Raw genomic sequence first — 12,444 nt, 5'->3', positions numbered from 1 at the left:
AGGGAGACCATCCTAGGGGCCAGCAGCTCCTGATGGGTCGAGTAGAACTCGATTGGGATACCATCAGGTCCCGGGGGCCTTGCCTGCCTGCATAGAACCCAGGGCCACCTGCACTTCCTCAAGAGAAATATCCCTATCCAGGTCCTCCCGCTGAGCCGGTTCTAAACACAGGAAATTCACCCGATCCAGGAACCCAGATAAGTCCATACCGTGTAGTCAGCCCTGGAGGAGTACAGCTCCTGGTAATACTGCAGAAACCTAGTATTAATCGCAGCGGGGGTAGTCAAAGGGGAACCATCAGCGTCTCTCAGCCTCCCGATATGGATCGTAGCATATTGCCCCCTGGCCAGCCAGGCCAGAAGCCTCCCATTTTTATCCCCGAATTCGAACAACCTCTGGGCACTGGATAGCATGGACTTTTTGGTCAGGTCGATCCTAAGCAGCGATAACTCCTGAAGAGTACACTGCCATGCAACATAATTAGTATCGGGCTGTCAACAAACCTCCTTTCCTGTTCCTGCGCACGATCCTCTAATTGCCGCAGAGACTGCACATACTCCCTTCTCCTTTTGCTTATCCTTCTCATGTACTCGCCCCTGACCCACGCCTTGAACGCATCCCAGGTGCACAAGGGGTCAGCAGAACCCGCAATGTGCAACCAGAAGTCACAAAGCGCCTCCGGCATTTCATCCCGGATCCCCACCTCTGCAATCCAATATTTAGACAGTCTCTACAACCCCCGACCTGTAGACTCCCCCACCCCAACCGACACCAGCAAGGGGGCATGATCTGATATGCCATGGGAGAGAATCTCAGCAGAGACCGTCTCCTGGAGCATATCAGAGGATGCAAAAGCCATATCCAACCTGGACAACGTCTTGTGCGTCGCGGACAGGCAGGTGAACTGTGCATCAGAGGGGTGGAAGTGTCGCCACAAGTCAGACAAACCAAATGTGGAGGCCCAACTGGGCAACCCAGCACTGGGAGAGGAGAGGGGTGGAGCCTGTCCAAAGTATTCGACATGACCAGATTAAAATCCCCTACAAGTAGCACCCGATCCACACCAAGCTGAACTACGGTCCGCATTAAATTGTACAGCAGGGCAGTATCCGCAGGGGGGGGTAAATATATGCCCACAATAACATAGGGGATATTGGTGATCAACGCATGGATCAGAACATATCGCCCTTCCGGGTCCGTTCTGATCAGCATGGGACGAAAAACCAGCGACTTATGCACCAGCACACTGACCCCCCTCGTGTAACTAGAGTAGGAGGCATGGTAGTGTGCCCCCACCCAGGCCCGGTTTAAACCTAGGATCCTGGAACCTATGAGTAGTGTCTCTTGAAAGATACATATCTTGGGATTATACCGTTGCACATATTTGAGTACCAGGGACCATTTTATGGCAGAGTTGAGGCCACGGACATTCCAAGATAAGACTGTAAAATCAGCCATAATCTCCACTCCACTACAAAAGAAGGATCCTTCTATAGGGATACCAGCCCCGCGCAACCTGAGGCACACAGACCTCCAGCCGCTCCAGCCCCTCCGGGCCCCCTACACACCCGTGGCTCAAGCTCTGCGCGCCCCCGGATGGGAAGCCCACATACACAGGTAACAAAAACCCTCTCAGATTAACCAATTCTACGAAGAAAACACGAACAAACCACATAACAAATAACCCATGGGTCTCAACAGGCACCCACCCCGTGCCCCTCCTAACAATGGAGGGCACATAATTCCCCAAAACAGGTATGAACAACGTTCAGAGGGGAAGAATGGCAGCGGACTCGCAACCACTCGGGACCTCCCTTACATTCTCACCCGCAGAACAGTGGGGTACAATAAGGCAAACAGTCAATGTGTGGCACTGATGAGCAGGCACTGATGGGCACTGAAAGGCACTACTAACAGTCCTCACTGCTGGGCACTGACTGACATCACTGCTGGGCACTGTTGAGGCTGCACTGATAATCAGACTGAAAATTATAGACGACACTGATGGGCACTAATTGATGGCAGTGATGGATGACACTGATGAGCAGGCACTGACAGACATCACTGATGGGCACTGACTGGCACCTTTATCCCAAAAAACTGTTTGCTGTAACTGAATATAAAGTAGGAGTTTGGCTTCACCATGTTGGTATAATTAAATCTGCTAATACCTTTAACACTCCCCCCCCCCCCCGACTTACCATGCTGCTATCTACTGTACCTGCTGTGCTCATTCCTTCAGACTTGTCTCAGACTAATATAGGAGTTGTGTTACTGTCTAGATCACCAAGTAAAAACAGAGGGGAATCGCCAAGAAAAGACAACTGATGGAACCACCACATCTAATGACTGGTAAGCTGCAATATATTATTTATTAAATTAATTTAAATTATTTAAATTATTTTTGGTTTTGGGTTTAATGCTGCTTTAATTTGAACTTTGGAAAATAAAACAAATTTACTCTTGGTGCAGGAATAAGGTGTAACACTTATGCTGGCCATAGATGTTTTTTTTTTTTTTTTTCGTTCAGCCAGCTAGCTGAATGGAAAAAAAAAACAATGGATACCTCCATATCCACACAAGCGAGGTCGATAAAGGAATCTCCCCCACTAAGATGAAACTTCTACCAAACATGGATGCACACATATGCATTTAAATTTGTCCAGACCCTGCTAAACAAGCAGAATTCAGATCCATTTATGGCCAGCTTTACCATATATATATATATATATATATATATATATATATATATATATATATATATACCATATACCATATACCATATACCACCGGTCAGACACTGCTACCACTCTAAGGTGCTTTGAGCCATACTCGCACTCCCACCTCCTCCATGTACAATGTATGGGTTAATAGCCCTGCCCTGTACGTATGTGATGAGGCAGAGTGACTGCTCAAAGCAGAGCCTGCCAGACTAATAGATAGGGTAAGTAATACAAATAGTTTCTGAACCTCTAGACTAATCCTTGCATTTAGCCTTTGCAGTGTGTGTGTGTAGGGGGGGCAAGAGTAGATTTATTCTAATTCCTGAAGTTGACCATAAATGCTGGCCAAAAGATGAGTTGGAAAAAACCAAGACTTGAGGAATGTATGCAAGAATTGGACTGGTGGGGAGTTTGGGAAAAAGCTGTAAATGAGCTTTAAGGTTCTCAATTGTAAGAGCCACAAAAATAGAACAACATTTATTGATCTCTTGCTGTGCTACTGGCATACCCCTTAATGTCTATTCACTTTTGTTGTGAAAAGCTAGTTTCTTGAACCCCATTCTTCCTGGTAGGAAAGACAGCTGAGAAGGGTTGACGAGAAGAAACAAGGTAGAGATGGATGAAAAGTAGAGATTAAAAAGATGGCTGAGAAGGATTGAGGAGAATGACTGCTGAGTGACAAGCAATCAAGGTTCATAGGAGAAATAGGAGGTTTAGCACCCTCCTAGGCGGGTACTAGGATTAAATAATTAAAGATACACACACGTGCCTGTGTGCCTTTCAGTCAACACTCCCTAATCTTCTAAAAAATCCTATCCCACATCATACAAAATGTGATAATTAATAAACACTTAAATAGATACCCAAATTTTCATTTAGATTAAGTGTACAGTGACAAAAATGAACAAACGTGAATATAGTCCATCCACCGAATATAAGAGAATCTAGAGTATATATAAAAAAAATTTATATATAAAAATAAAGCAAAATAGATAAAGCAAAAAAAACATATAATATCAAATAAAGAGTCTTTTTAAAGAAGCGTGAACACACAGGTAACAGCGCCACGTGCAACCAATTAGTTAATTGTATCTTTAGCACTAGTTTGTATGCACCTTTATATATTTTGATAGTTTGTAAGAAGTGGCAGCTAAGGTGTAGAATTCGTGTCATTTAAGCGCTGTGGTGATACACCTGGTAAAGGGTTTGGCGTGTGTGTATCTTTAATTATTTATAGCATTTGATAACCATAAGCAGCTTGTAGGGGGGTGTTGTTTCCTGCACGCATTAGTGAAGGGATGGAAGCCATTAATTATCTAGCCTCACGGCAGATCAATCCAGCCAATATTTTCTCCAACAACCATGAAATGATGGAAGAGGAGGAAGACATTACAGGTCTTTTGAAAACCTTAGACCACCTGTTAGAGAAACAGGTTAAAACCTGGTGGGATGTACTCACATTTGAACAATACTTAAAAGAGGGTCTCATCTTCAGAAGTTTAAGATGGGATGTTTGCCCACAAGATGGTCTAAATGACCAGCTTCTTATGGATGAGTGGCTCACTTTTTTTAATAAAATGGGGATGGAACTACAAGCTTTAGTCCTAAAAAGGAAAGAGATTAAATTAGCTAAATTAAAGGAACAGATTGAACTAATGAAAATAAAACTGGAACCTCTGGGAGACAATAACCAAATGAAAGAGTTTAATGAGACAATGAAGAAAAAACTAGAAAAATGGGATAAGGATATTCAGAAAAAGAAGGTTAAGAAATATAATAGAGATGTAACTGATTTTAGAAACAACAAAATCTACGCTTGGCAGTCAAATGGAGGGCAGACTATAAACATTCAAGGATCTACCGATGTTAATGAACCCCCAAGTAAGGAAATTTATAACTCCAAGCACGGAAATAAAGGGGAGACAGGTAAGAGTAAGATGAATAATAAGAAAACCCCCCTAATTCAGACCCCTAGCCAAGGGTAGAACAACACACAACAGGGCAGAGGAAATTCCTATGGCGAGTATTATTCACCTGGTCCATATTTAAGGGAAAGGGGTAATGACCATCAAGGGAATTATTATGATTACCCACCACCCTATGGAGATAGGAATCTCTACCCAGCACAATTTGCACCTCAAAGTAATCAAAGATGGGGACAGGAATATGGATATGATGGCAATCGAGGAAGGGGTAATTCGATACCATTATATAACAGGTTTATGCCTTTGGCATATGATGATGGAAATGGAAGGATAAATGAACCTGGATTCCCACCTCGGACTCTTCCACCCCCCCCTTTTTTAAATCAGAGGGGGAGAGGAGGGAGAGGGGGAGGGACAACCCCGAGAGGACACACCTCAGCTGTGCCCAATGGACAGAGAAATTGGCCCATTCAACAAGAAGGTCCAATGGGGAGAGGAGGAGGGGGTGCAGGGCAGGATGGAGGAAACAATCCAAGAAAAAGACTGAGGGACACTTAGATAATGGTATCTTTAATTTAAGTAAGGCAACATTGAATAAGAGTGAATTAAATATTCTGAATATGGGACTTAAATGTGCTCCACGACAGAGTATGAACAAGTTTGATTTGTATATTGATGCACATAAATATTTTCGTACCTTAAATATTAAGAAATATTTTTTGTCACACCCCAATACTTCGAAAGTAGTGATTGATAATCCTAGTAGTCAAATGGGTAGTGGACTGAGAAATCGGTCACTATTTAATCCGCAGCTAACTGGTAATCATTTTGTTGAGGTTTTTAAAAACTTGGTGTTAAATGATTTGGATAAACTCCCCGTGAGCAAGGGCGTGAACCCAAGGTATATTAAAGAGGGGATTAAATCCCTAGAGGAGAATAATGATATTATCATACGCCCGGCAGATAAAGGGGGGGGGGTGGTGATACTCGACAGATCATTTTATCATGACCAGCTGAATGATCTGTTGGGGGACACCACCACGTACAAGAAATTAAACTTTGACCCTACAGATGACTATAAGAACCAATTAGAGGCTTTGGTGGAGTGGGGATATGGGAAGGGAGTACTCTGTTTAAAAGAAAAGAAATATCTGGTCCCTAGCAGTTGCAGGATACCGGTGATCTACACCTTGCCCAAAATTCACAAGGATGTGGTGGCTCCTCCACCACGTCCTATCGTGAATGGGATAGGATCGGTCACCTCCAGACTGGGAGAATATTTAGATAGATCACTCCAACCCAGTGTGAAAAACACAAGAGCATATTTGAAGGACACAACAGATTTGCTGAAATCCCTCAATATGATCTCCATCCCCTCGTCTATGGAAGTGTATTTGGTTACGGCTGATGTAGCTAGCCTATACACTATCATTCAACATCAAGATGCCCTATTGGCACTTAACTGGGCTATGAGCAGAAGGGATGATATCCCACATGCCCGGAAGGTGTTTGTGGGCCAGGCACTTGAGTTTTGCATGACCCACAGCTACTTCTGGTTTGATGGGACCTTCTATGCCCAGAGAGTTGGCGTGGCAATGGGGGCTAAATATGCCCCTAGCCTTGCCAACTTATTTATGGCCGAGTGGGAGGATAGATATGTGTTTGGTATTGAATGCCCACAGTTAATTGTCTATCGCAGGTTCATAGATGACCTGTTTTTCATATGGGGGGGCACTAAGGCTTCTGTTTTAAACTTTTTGGAGGGATTGAACTCCAACTCGAACGACATTAAGTTGGAGTTCAATATTAATCCCACGGTGGTAAATTTCCTTGACCTCTTGATAGAGAGAAAGGATGATAGATTTAACACCACAGTGTATTTTAAAAATACAGACAGGAACAGCTATTTAACAACGAAGAGCGGACATCATCCATCTTGGATTAGAAATATCCCTAAGGGACAATTTTTAAGGGTCCGTAGGAACTGTACAACGAGAGAAGATTTCGTGGCCCAATCCCAAATTTTAAAAGAAAGGTTTATACAGAAAGGGTATTCAGAGACCACCTTGGATGAAACCATTGGGACAGTAGCGAAGATTCCAAGGGAAGCTTGCCTGGAGGGGAGGAGAAAGGTAGAAGGGGGGACACAACATTAACTAAGATTCCTGTCCAATTTCCATCATCAATTTAGAGAGGTAGAGCAAATTTTCAGGACACATTGGCATATTTTGGGAAGGGATAAACATCTGGGGAGTGTGATACCCAAAACTCCAGGGTTTATCTACAGACGGGCACCTAACATCGGTGATCGAGTTGTAAAAAAGATCCTGGACCCTCCTCGGCGAACAACTATTTCGGGGGAGCTGGAAGGCTTTTATGCCTGTAGGAGGTGTATCTGTTGTAGGACTGTGCAGCAGATGAACAGGGGAGTCACCTCGGTAACGAGCAGTGAGGGTGAAACATTTGACATTAAGGAATTCATGACGTGTAATATGACACATGTCGTGTACCTACTGTGGTGCCCCTGTAACTTACTGTATGTAGGACGCACCAAGAGATTATTGAGAGTACGTATCTCAGAACATTTGACCAATATCCGTAAAGGTTACCAGTACCATAGCGTATCATTACATTTCAAAGAATATCACCAACAAAATCCAAATTTATTGCAGTTCTGTGGAATAGACCATGTTCATCCCTCTTGGAGGGGCTCTAATCGAGTTAGAGATCTGTCACAGAGGGAAACCAGGTGGATCTTCTCGCTGAGGAGCCTTCATCCGAGAGGTATGAATGTAGAACTGGACCTGAACTGCTATATTAGTGACATGTAGTCACTAATAGGCCATAAGTATTGTCTTTTAAACATTATAGAGGGAAGGGTGTCACTCCGATATGGAAGTGTTTTTGAGGCTGCCGATCATTAATCTTCATGTCTGTAGAATAGGTGTGAAGGTATTGATGGGGGAATTCTGAGTTTATTATGAGAATACTTATTATGTCTCTTCTAGGGCTAATAGTAGTAGTTTCCTGTTCTATTTGTTTTAAAACGATGTTTTATTTGTTTTAAAATGACCTTTATTTGGAGTTTTATTTGTGTATTTACACTGTAGATGTTGCTTCAGATATATATACATCTCCATTTTGATTTTTAATTGAAGCTGTATATAGAATGTTCCAGGTTAATAATGAAAATGTGCACTAATGGGTTAGTTTATATTATATGTTAATCATTGGTGTAAACGTTGGCGCATTGGTGACACAGCGGTAGATAAGTGCAACAGTCTGTGTTTGGAGACAGACTGGTTCATCTACTGTGTGAGAACACATCGATTAAGCAGTGTGTACTGGGTACAGGGTGTTATGGAGAAAGATAGTGCCTCATAGATGGAGAGATACTATAGATGGGGACTGTCACCACCATAGGTATTGTGATTGGTTTCGCACTTTATTTGGTTCCAGAAGACGGTGACACGGACTCTCATACTGGAGTATTGTGGAGACGGGGACATGCGGGTTCGATCTCGGCGCATGCGCGACCTGGTGGGACGCAGCCTGTGTGAACATCTGAGCGGAATTTACTGCATGTCGAATATTACAACTATGGTCGAATGCTTCGACGTACCTAGTATACTTTGACACATGCACCGGAGACCGTAACGTAGTGGCGGATCGAATATTTCGATCACCAGTTTTCGAAAAAAGGGGGATATCGAATACTGCGATTTGAGCATGCGCGAATCATAGCTCTGGCTTCGGCGCTTAATGTGTACGACAGGACACATCCCAGCAATATGGATGTGAGACTGACAGTGAGATGAGCTGATTGGATGATGGGGAAATATAAGGTGGGCTGCTAGACCAGATAGCCAATCCCATGAATAAGTCTGATATGACGAAACATGTCGGGGGCGTGGCTATCTGGTGAATATTGAGCTGACATACACGGAGCTGGGAAGGAGGTACAGGACTAAGTGGACTGAATCATCTGATCTGAAGGCGCCTTTTTCGAACGGACCTGCTGTGTGGGACCAGGCGGGACGCACGAGGAGGGGTGAGATCTAGCGATCCAGTATCTAATAAGTCCGCTGTGACCACCAATGCCCCGACGTACTCAGAATGTTGTTGTGGAGTGGATTTGTGAAGCAAGTTTCTTTATCCTTTTGAAGTGATTTTACCCTTTTTAGTTCATGTGAGTGCATAAAGAGTGCGATTTTTATATTAAAGAGTGATTGCAGTATTACACTATTGGGGTCTCCCTCTGTGATTTTTCTTTGAGGTATTTATATATATACATTGAAGTACGCAATTGGAGAAGATTAAATCGGATGTGCTGATATCTGAAATACATCTTGAGAGATCTGTTGCAAGCCCTTTTGCCTCACACGAGAGTGTAAGGCTTAGCATTTGGTGAGTTTTTTCACGAAGGGGGGCCATTGAGCACGGATGGTGTGGTGAAGGAGTCACGTGTATAAAGAAATTTAAACACTGGAGATTTGTTCACGCTTCTTTAAAAAGACTCTTTATTTGATATTATATGTTTTTTTTGCTTTATCTATTTTGCTTTATTTTTATATATAAATTTTTTTTATATATACTCTAGATTCTCTTATATTCGGTGGATGGACTATATTCACGTTTGTTCATTTTTGTCACTGTACACTTAATCTAAATGAAAATTTGGGTATCTATTTAAGTGTTTATTAATTATCACATTTTGTATGATGTGGGATAGGATTTTTTAGAAGATTAGGGAGTGTTGACTGAAAGGCACACAGGTAACAGCGCCACGTGCAACCAATTAGTTAATTGTATCTTTAGCACTAGTTTGTATGCACCTTTATATATTTGGGTACTAGGATTAGTTAGATTTAGTTCTGGCTCACCATGTTCAGTGGAGCTGTCTTTTAGTTTTATTGGCAAATTTAGCTTGTCTCACTGTATTCTGTGTGGCTGCAATTGCTGTTTTAGGTAAATTTAATTGTGCTTACTGTAATCAGTGAAGCTGCATGTGATTAGTTAGAGCCCTTTCACACGAGGCAGGCGCTATAGCGTTAGAAATAGCGCCTGCAATCCGCCCTCAAACTGCTGCACCATTCACTCCAGTGTGAAAGCCCCGAGGGCTTTCACACCGCAGCGGTGCGCTGGCAGGACGTCAGGAAAAGTCCTGCCAGCAGCTTCTTTGGAGCAGTGAAGGAGCGGTGTGTTTGCCGCTCCTCCACCGCTGCTCCTCATTGAAATCAATGGGGCAGCGCTGCATTACCGCGGACAAAACGTCGCTATTGCGGCGTATTGCGGGCAGTTTTAACCCTTTCTCGGCCGCTAGCGGGGGTAAAAGCGCCCGCTAGCAGCCGAAATGCGCTGCAAATCCGACGGTAAAACGCCGCTAAAAATGCCACCAAAAGTATGTAGAAATATTCTGGGACACAGAGCTTCTGGGTCTTATCCTTCAGAAAATGAACACAGCCTGGATGGTTTGCTGCCCTCCTGGCAGCACTGCCATGTGCTTGCTGTTCATAAGGCCTCAGGGCCTGGATGCTGGAGCTACAGAGAGCTGACTGAGGGGCTGTAATCTCAAGTTCTAGCCTGATATCACAGCAGAAAAGTGTCACATGGATTTTGGAAGGAGGCAACCAAATTTCCCTGGACATTTGTGAGTACAGACTACCATAAGAGAACTTTTGGGCTTATGCCACCCCTCTTGTGCTAGAGAGTCAGCTGTGTGTTTGACCAAAGGGGACATCAGCTGGTATCCTGAAGACATTTTTTTTTATAGTTTTTTGTGAAGGACTGCTCTCTAGTTCTTTGTGAATTACTTCTGTTTCAGCTCGACAGAAGGAAGTTTACTGTCCTCGTTTTGTACATAGTTCTCTTTTTGGAGTATCCCATTCAATTCCCTCAACCTGATCCCAGTTACTCCAAAAATAAAAACAACAAAAGGAACAACCCTAAACTGTTTTTTTAGGTAAAGTGTGACTGTGATTGTGTGCCTGGCTGCGGGGCAAACAACTGGGAAAATAACCTATCCAAGTTTCCAGCAGTTCTTTCAGGGGTAGCACTACAGAGGAAATGTGAGACGGAAAATGGACCTATGTTTGGAAAAGTGTACAGCTTATATAACAGTTTGCATTTGCTGTCCCCTCAAAATAACTCAACACACAGCCATTAAAGAAGTTGTAAACCTTCATGGTTTTTCACCTCAGTGCATTGAATGCTTTGAGGTGAAAAACTCTTGCAGTGCAGCAGCCCCCCAGTGCCCCGTTTTACTTACCTGAACCCTCTTTTTCTTGTGCCGGGGACAAGCACACCAGCACTAGCCAGTATCTCGTGTCCTGATTGGCTAGATTGATAGCAGCACAGCCATTGGCTCCCATTGCTGTCAATCAAATCCAAAATGCAGGCGCCGGGGGCGGGGCCGAGTCCAGCATTCGTGCCTGTGAACGCAAATGCTGGACTCGGGAGCGTGCCCGCAAGGTAACCCCCTTGGGAGAGCATTTCTCCTAGGGGGTTATCTGATGCAGGGAGGAGCTGCGAGAGCTGTCGCAAGACCCCAGAAAAGGATGTTCGGGGCCACTTTGTGCAAAACGAGCTGTACAGTGGAGGTACGTATTTCATGTTTGTTATTTAAAAGAAAAAAAAACAATCCTTTACAATCACTTTAATGTCTAAACCGCTGGAAACAAAAGTGAGTACACCCCTAAGTGAAAATGTCAAAATTGGGTCAATTAGCCATTTTCCCTCCCCGGTGTCATGGGACTCTTTATTGTTACAAGGTCTCAGGTGTGAATGGGGAGCAGGTGTGTTAAATTTGGTGTAATCGCTCTCACTCTTTCATACTGGTCACTGGAAGTTCAACATGGAGGCACCTCATGGCAAAGAACTCTCTGAGGATCTGAAAAAAAGAATTGTATTTCTACATAAAGATGGCCTAAGTTAAAAGAAGATTGCCAAGATCCTGAAACTTAGCTGCAGCACGGTGGATAAGGCTCAGCGTCATATCCAGAGGTTGTCTTTGGGAAATAGATGTGCGAGTGCTGCTAGCATTGCTGCAGAGGTTGAAGGGGTGGGGGGTTGGGTCAGCCTGTCAGTGCTCAGACCATGTGCCGCACACTGCATCAAATTGGTCTGCTTATCTGTTGTGCCAGAAGGAAGCCTCTTCTAAAGTTGATGCACAAAAATATCTGCAAACAGTTTGCTTAAAAGCTGAGGGTAAAGGGGATGGACTAGAATGTCCCCTATTGAGCATCTGTGGGGCATCCTCAAATGGAAGCAAGACATCCACCAGCTCCATGATGTCATCATGGAGGAGTGGAAAATGACTCCAATGGCAACCTGTGAAGCTCTGGTGAACTCCATGCCCAAGAGGGTTAAGGCAGTACTGGTAAATAATGGTGGCCACGCAAAATATTGACACTTTGGGCCCAATTTGGACATTGCTGGATGTACTCACTTTTGTTGCCAGCGGTTTAGACATTAATGGCTGTGTGTTGAGTTATTTTGAGGGGACAGCAAATGTACACTGTTGTAAAAGCTGTGCACTCATTACTTTACATTGTAGCAAAGTGTAATTTCTTCAGTGCTGTCACATGAAAAGATATAATAAAATATTTGCTAAAATGTGAGGGGTGTACTCACATTTGTGAGATACTATATGCTTGAAGGCAGATTGACAGAATTTGGCAGTAGGAGATGCAAGGTTTAAAGGAAAAATGAGAAGGATACTAATCCATGACCTCAAATAAACCCAGCCTGGCATGGAGTTTGCATCCACACATCTGTAAAGTATCAAATCTAAGTGG

Source organism: Lithobates pipiens, unplaced genomic scaffold (assembly GCF_037356315.1).
Source record: "Lithobates pipiens isolate NorthernLeopardFrog02 unplaced genomic scaffold, aLitPip1_a1.2 Scaffold_3, whole genome shotgun sequence".
Lineage (NCBI taxonomy): Eukaryota > Metazoa > Chordata > Amphibia > Anura > Ranidae > Lithobates > Lithobates pipiens.
Note: the sequence above shows the minus strand (reverse complement) of the source record.